The 7,827-nt window shown below is 28.0% G+C and overlaps 1 long non-coding RNA gene across 1 annotated transcript; it reads right to left on the minus strand.

The window, feature by feature from the left end:
- Positions 4,966 to 7,625, minus strand: LOC107625061. Its single transcript, XR_001617053.2, has 3 exons — positions 7,262 to 7,625; positions 7,088 to 7,157; positions 4,966 to 5,271 (listed from the first exon to the last, which is right to left on the minus strand). It is a non-coding gene; the product is annotated as an uncharacterized LOC107625061 (long non-coding RNA).

Here is a 7,827-nt window from a genome sequence, read left to right on the forward strand (position 1 = left end):
TTTATATACCTCATAAAAATTTTATTTCTCCGCTCACTCTATTATTTTTTTACATTGTATGCAGCTTAACATAAGCTCACGTCCAACAATTATCTATCCTAAACCACAGGCTAAATACCAAAAAAATATGACAACAATATTAAAATTATTTAATATTAGCACTTTTTGCAACTATTGAAAGTTACTGAGCGAGATTCAGGTGATTTTTATATAGCATGATACATAAATTCAGTAGGTGATGAAAAAATCTTCCTTTAACATTGTAAAATTTTTCATATTATAAACCAAATAAATTCTTAACTAATACGTAAGAAATGCAAAAGTATTTCAAAAAAAAATAATTTGTTCTGATAAGTTAATTAAGTAAATTATAGAAAGCTTATCAACATTTATTGTATTAATTGACACTGCTAACAAGTAAGATGATTTAGATTATCTTTAATACAAGAATTATTAGATATTATTGCATTAAACTTTTTTACAACTAAACTTGATTTAGATTCAATACTTAAAAATTAAAACTAAGAATTTTAAATATTCTTAACATACACTTTTTTAAGTCTAAGCAGGGATGGATCCAGAAATAGTATCATGCGGGCCAATAACATATATAATATTAAAAAATTATGCAAAAATTTATATAATGTAAAATGCATTACAAAAATATACTGATAGAGAATATATTTTAAAGTACAAAAAATATATATGTACTTTTTATTAACGAAGTGGTCGATTCTTCGTTTCATAAAATTCATCGATAATAGAATTTGTGTCAAATTTTTCTGCAATTTTTTTTCAATATAATTAAAAGACAATTAGCAAGAAATTTATCTTTCATTTTGTTTCTAAATTATTCTTCACAATATTCATAGCTGAAAAAGAACTCTCATTTGTAGTAGTTGAAACCGAGAAAATTAATACCAAATGAATCAAGAAGGACGCTCACAAGAAGAAAAAAAAATCCACTTTATGGATTTTGAAAAATTTTATTTAATTGAAAAATATTAGTAATAATATCTCTTTTAGATTTTTTTAATATTATTACTTACTTTTTTAGATATTAGAAATCATTAATATTTAGGTTAGGCTAGACTTTTATTTATATTAGACTAAATACTAAATAAATTTTTAAAAAAATTAAATCGTACTTAATAACTTATAACTATTAATCTTTTTTTAAAAAAGTTGGGGGGCCGAGGCCTCCACTCGCCCCCCGTTTTTATAAATATTAAATATGATATATTAAATATAAATATGTTTATTAAAAATAATTTTTTTTAAATAATAATTTTATTTTTGTAAAAAAAAATTATCAGGCCTTTTAGCAGGCTTCAGGCCAGGCCAGGCTGAATAACAAGCTAGGCTTAGTACTTAAAAAAAAAAAAAAGCCAAGGCCAGACTCAGGCCAATTGACTACATGATAGGCCAGGCCTGTTAAGAGCAAAATTTGGTCTGGCCTGGCCTGTTTCCACCCCTAATTCCATTCAACTATATACGTATAGTCATAGTAGCTAGAATCTCGATTTAATTCTTAAAATCTTCTGATATTACGATTTTAAATGAGTCAATCGATTTTATGAAATTTTTACTAGGGGTAACGATTTTACGATTTAAATATTGTTAAGATTTTACGTTTTACGTACTTAATTTGCTTTTTCAATTTTACGTAAAATCTCGATTTTCTTTACCTTGCGTATAGCACTAAAATATTTAAACACCTCAAAATGGACGTCACGTATATTGGTGTTAAGTTAATGTAAGCCTTTTTTTTTTCTTTTTACCCTAGATCTTTTTATATACCTCATAAAAATTTTATTTCTCCGCTCACTCTATTATTTTTTTACATTGTATGCAGCTTAACATAAGCTCACGTCCAACAATTGTCTATCCTAAACCATGGGCTAAATACTAAAAAAACATGACAACAATATTAAAAATTATTTAATATTAGCACTTTTTGCAACTATTGAGAGTTACTGAGCGAGATTCTGGTGATTTTTATATAGCATGATACATAAGTTCAGTAGGTGATGAAAGAATCTTTCTTTAACATTGTAGAATTTTTCATATTATAAACCAAATAAATTCTTAACTAATACGTAAGAAATGCAAAAGTATTTCAAAAAAAAATAATTTGTTCTGATAAGTTAATTAAGTAAATTAGAGAAAGCTTATCAGAATTTATTGTATTAATTGACACTGCTAACAAGTAAGATGATTTAGATTATCTTTGATACAAGAATTATTAGATATTTTTGCATTAAACTTTTTTACAACTAAACTTGATTCAGATTCAATACTTAAAAATTAAAACTAAGAATTTTAAATATTCTTAACATACACTTTTTTTAAGTTTAAGAATGATTTAGATTGAGTCAGACACGAGTCTAAAAAATTTACATATATTATTTTTATAAGCATTATGAAAATTTAAGAGAGATCCAAACTAAATCAAAACACTAACCTAATAATTTTAGATAGTTTTTTTTTTACAATCTTTTCAGGTCTAAAAATTACTAATAAATCAATTTAAAAAGATGCCAGTATTGTGTTTAAATTAAAAACACTTTATAATTTTTGACGTTCTAGTTCTAGAATATAATAAAATATTGAAACTATCTGATATTTATAATTGAATCTAATGTAAAATAAACTTAAAGTATAAACTAAACATATTTTAAATACTCGTTTGAGGTACAAAAGAGAACTTTACAAAGAAAAAAGAAAGAATATAAGAAAACATATATGAGAAGTTTTGTAGCAATTCAACACTATGTTATTTCTTAATGTTCCATACTTCTATGCTTGCTTTGTTTACATTTTGTCAAAATGACGTTGAAAATCATTCTTCCTTCATTACAGGTTGAATTTTTAATATAGGTACCTTTTATATTATAAAAATAGTAGACCTATTTTATACTTGTGATAATAATAAAGTGAGAAAGCTATTTTTTAAATATTTTAGGATTTAACATTTTTAGAGCCAAAAGTATCCGTTTGAATTGGGTGCATTTCTAAAGGGATGTTGTATCTAGTGCTTAGTTTTTGAGATTTATGAACTAAACTATCATTGCTTCTTAGGTGGGCACAATATTTAGATTTATCTTTTAGAAAAGAGTTAATAGTCAAAATCGTCCCTGAAAGATACATCGATCTCTATTTTCGTCCTCGAAAGAATAAAATAATCAAATTTGTCCCCAAAAGATATTAGATCTGGTCGCATAGCCCTTTCGTCATCTCTTCCGTTAATTTTTCCGTCATCTCCTTCTATGGTAAAATTTTCTATGAGACATTCTATCAAACATCTTATATGCATCATGCTTAACCCATCAGACCTTATCCTATGGTGAAATCCCAAAGCTTCAGACAGAGAAGAATTTCTTGCATATTCTTTGAGCGTGGTGTGGTAAAGCATATCGAACTTATCGTGGTCGTCGATAGTATCAAAGGCATATGAGGCTTCGAAGATGCTGTCAAGACTGCAGAACAAGTGCTAGTGGTATAAGCCGTTCTTGAAGACAAGGGAAAGGAATTAGCGGAGCTCGGTGAGAGAGTTGCAGATCTCTAGGAGAACTGAAGAAACCGCCTAACCACTTGCGATGGGAAGAGTAAGCATCTGAATAGATGGCGCAGAGTGCGGCACAGTATCCGGCGATGGGAAGAGCAAGCATCAAAATGAAATCTTGAGCGCTGCGGTGATGAAAGTCAGCGGGACGGCGCTGCAGTAGTTATGGAATTTCAAGGAAGAACGACATCTATGGTTATCCAAGCAAGAGTTGGTGGCTATAGAGTTTCAGTGTTGAGGAAGAGAATCACCAAGGAAGATGGCTAATGGGTGGTGTTTCTAAAGTTGGTGGGTCGGATTTAGGCCTTTGTTGGGATAGCCCACGAAAAAAACGACGTCGTTTTATGTGTTAAAATGTAACTTAACGTGCCACGTCATTTTCTGTTAACGCCAACAGTAAGAAAAATAACGGAAGAACAAACATGATTAGGTCCGTTACCTTTCGAGGACGAATTTGATTAATTTATTCTTTCGGAGATGAAAATGAAAATCTAGCGCCTATCTTTTAGGGAATATTTTGATTATTCACTCTTTAAAAAATTATTAATTGGTTTTCTAGTTTTTTTTTTCCTTTTAAATTATCAAAAAATAATGTATAAATTAAAATTAATTTTGTATAATTTTAAAGGTAAAAAACCCATTTTAAAGGAAAAAAACTATTTTTAAATAGAAAACTAATTTTAAAATAAAAAATTAGTTTTTACATAAAAAATAAATATTTTTTAGATCGATTTTTATTTTTATGATCTGTTTATTAATTTTATAATTTTTTAATAGTTGCTTTTATTGTCTAAAGTTATCTTGGGTTATTAACTTAATTCAAATTTCTAGTTAATCAAAAGTCAAGTTGGATTTTTTTTAGTTAACCTTAATCATGTTTACCCTTTAAAAAGAGATTTCGGATTCACTTTAAAATACTGATAGATAAAATAAAGAAAAGGTTAAATAGATATGGATAAATTAATTGCTTTGGATTAGATTTGATACAAATTATTTTTTCATTTTAACTTAATTTTGACTTTGATTTTATTGGACTAAAATTAATTTTATCTTCAAATCAGCAACAAAAAGATTTATACTATCATTAAATTATATTTAAGAGTATAAGAATAAAATATTTTTATCACTATCAGATAAAAAATATTATCTATGAATATTTTGATTAAATATATAGCATTTTAAATTCTATCTAAACTATTTTTAAAAATCATAATTTAAAATTTGATCTACAGAATGGATTTATAAAAATAATAACTATTTAAAAATTTCTTAGATATATTTCAAGAAAGATAAGAGTTTTTACTCTATTTCGTACGCATCATTAATTTAAAAAAAAAAGTTGATTAAAAACACTAATTTTAAATTTAGAAAATTTAAACTTAAAAAATAAAAATAACGTATATTACTAATGTATCACAATATGCATAAAACGGAACAAATCTTTCAGCACTTTTAAATTTAATTCCTTACCCCATGGATTAAATTAAAATAAGATAAGATAAAACACTATGCTTTCTCTTTTTTTTACCCGTTCCGTCCCTTTATAAACCATTGTTTGCTTCCCAAATTCCCATCATTGGACTCATATATATATATAGTCATCACAAGGCTCTTATTATTTCCTATCAATCTATCGTTACACCAATGGCCATGCGAAAGATTTATGCATCTCTCCCTGCTGTAGCTGCCGGAGTTGGATTCTTCTTCTATAATGCGAAGGTAAGAAAAAGATATCTATTATTTATATTCATATAAAATGTTATATAATTCCAAAAAGTAACATCAAAGTTTCTATGAACGCAGGAACATGCAAGAAGAATTTCAGCATCTAATCAGGAAACAATATCTACAACAAGAGTGGTGGAAGAACAAACCAAGGCCATTAGAGAACCAAGTGTGGCACCACAGTTTGATGGTTTGCATTGTTTTGAAACATTTGTTATGAACAAGGTAAAAGAAAAAGATATGTATTTATTTTTGTTCATATAAAGTGTTATATAATTCCAAAAAGTAACATAAGGTTTCTATGAACGCAGAAACTTGCAAGAGAGATTTCAGCATCTAATCAAGAAACAATATCTACAACAAGAGCAGTGGAAGAACAAACCAAGGCCAGTAGGAAACCAAGTGTGGCACCACAGTTTGATGGTTTGCATTGTTTTGAAACATTTGTTATGAATTAAATTCTCTGAAAGATGTACAACTTAACTGATTCTACGAGATAAATAAAATAGTAGAAGAATTTATATTTGTTCTTTTACATAATTTGTCTCAATTTATTTCAAATTATTTATTATAAATGTAAATTTGGTTTTGTAAAATTTTTACTTTTCTAAAATAGTTTATAAAAGTTGTCTTTTAAAAAATAATTTTTTAGGGTGTGTTTGGTTTTGTGTTGGGAAAGAGAAAAGCCTCGTTTGAATTTTTTCAATGCTTTATTTTTATGTTTGTCAACTTTTTTATCATCTAAACATAGAAGTAATTTCTACCTTTTAACCGAAGTTTATCAAAAGTTACAAATTTTAGCTTTTACATTCACTTTTTCAAGAAGTTAGACTAAAATTTATTTTTTATATACCAATGATGTCTTTCATTATTCATATGTTTATTTTTTTTTTAAATGTTTTTTCAATGCTCTCTTATGCATATTATTATTTTTTTATGAAACTACTATTATTTTTGTTTATATGAGTTTTTTTACCATTATTGTTATTTCTTTTTTGTATGGAATATTTTGTTTACTTTGTATTATGATTCTATTAATCCTATTAGAATAGTAAAGAATATTGAGAGTATTAAAAAAATATTAAAATTTATTTAAATATTTAAAATAAAATTATAAGATAACATAAAAGTAGCCGATGGTAAATTATATTATTTTCCAATCGACATTATTTTTTTTATAATGATTTTGCCTACAACAATAAAATCTAAGGTTCTAATAGAACTCCTTCAATTGCTTGTTCTATATAATGGATTACACCTATCATCATCTTCTACCTATAATGGCAAATCTTGCAACACCAAATATACAAGCAATTTTAAGAAAAATAGCCTATAAAAATGCACAAATCGTTTTACACAGTGAACATATTACAAGCTGTTAGGCATTTGAAACGTGGTATGTTCAAGATCCGAAAATGATCAAATAAAAAATCAAGAACTGCAAGCTATCATATGCATGGCACTTATACATTGTGCTTAATGAAGATAGATCAGTGAACCTAAATTGCAAGCATAACAGAAGCAAACTAAGGCCTTCCTCCACCCATACCCTATCTTTTAATTAGGCTCAAATGACAAGCAAACCAGAAAAAAATTAGGGCTCCAGAATGTTAATTAGTTCATTCTTAGTATCAACGTTTAATCACACATAAGAAAATTAAGGTTCTATTTGGGCATAACAGAGCACATAACAGATCATAGAAGAGGAATTCTCTCTTGTCCCTGTTTGGATTCAACTCTGGGGACTTCCGGAGCAATACTAGAAACTCCTATACAACAAGGTGAAGATAAAATTACCTGGTAAAAGGAGAAATCTGGAGAATATTCGGTGGCTTCGGGATATGAAGTAGTGTTCCAGTTTTGGAACCTGAAAAATACCCCCAAAGTTAAGAATATTTTGTGAAAGACTTTACATGAAGGGATCCCGATCAAGGAAAATCTTAATTCAAGATTTCAAAACATAAACCCTACCTGTCTGATTTGTGATGCTATGGAGGAATCGGTACACCATTGCCTGTGGGGATGTGAAAGCGTGGTTGAAGCATGGGATCTTGTAGGACTTCCGCTACTGAATCAAGCTATGGAGCCATGGAGATGGTGGTTATTTTTAATGGAGTCTTTGAATCTCGAAGGAAGAAGGAGCTTGCTGCGAACCTTGTCTGGTGCATCTGGAGAGCAAGGAATGCTGCTGTCTTTGAGAATCATCGACGATTACCGGTGGAAATAGCTGAAGAAGCTTGCCGCATGACTGAGGAGAGATGTCTCTTACATGAAGCGTGAAACTCTCATATGAACTTACTTTACCTTTGCTTTTCTTCATTCTTCAATTGTTGTTCTACTTTTCTATTGTCATAGTCCAAAATACCCTTTTGCTTGGAGTTTATTGTGGAGCAAGTAGTTTCTCTAATCAAATTCATTGTCTTTGAAAAAAAAAATTTAATTACTCTATTGTTTCATATCAAAATTTTTAATTATGTTATTGTACTTTTTTTTTAGTTGAGTTTTTACATTAATTTTTTTTAATTGAGTTTTTACAC

This window comes from Arachis ipaensis, chromosome B02 (genome assembly GCF_000816755.2).
Source record: "Arachis ipaensis cultivar K30076 chromosome B02, Araip1.1, whole genome shotgun sequence".
Taxonomy (NCBI): Eukaryota; Viridiplantae; Streptophyta; class Magnoliopsida; order Fabales; family Fabaceae; genus Arachis; species Arachis ipaensis.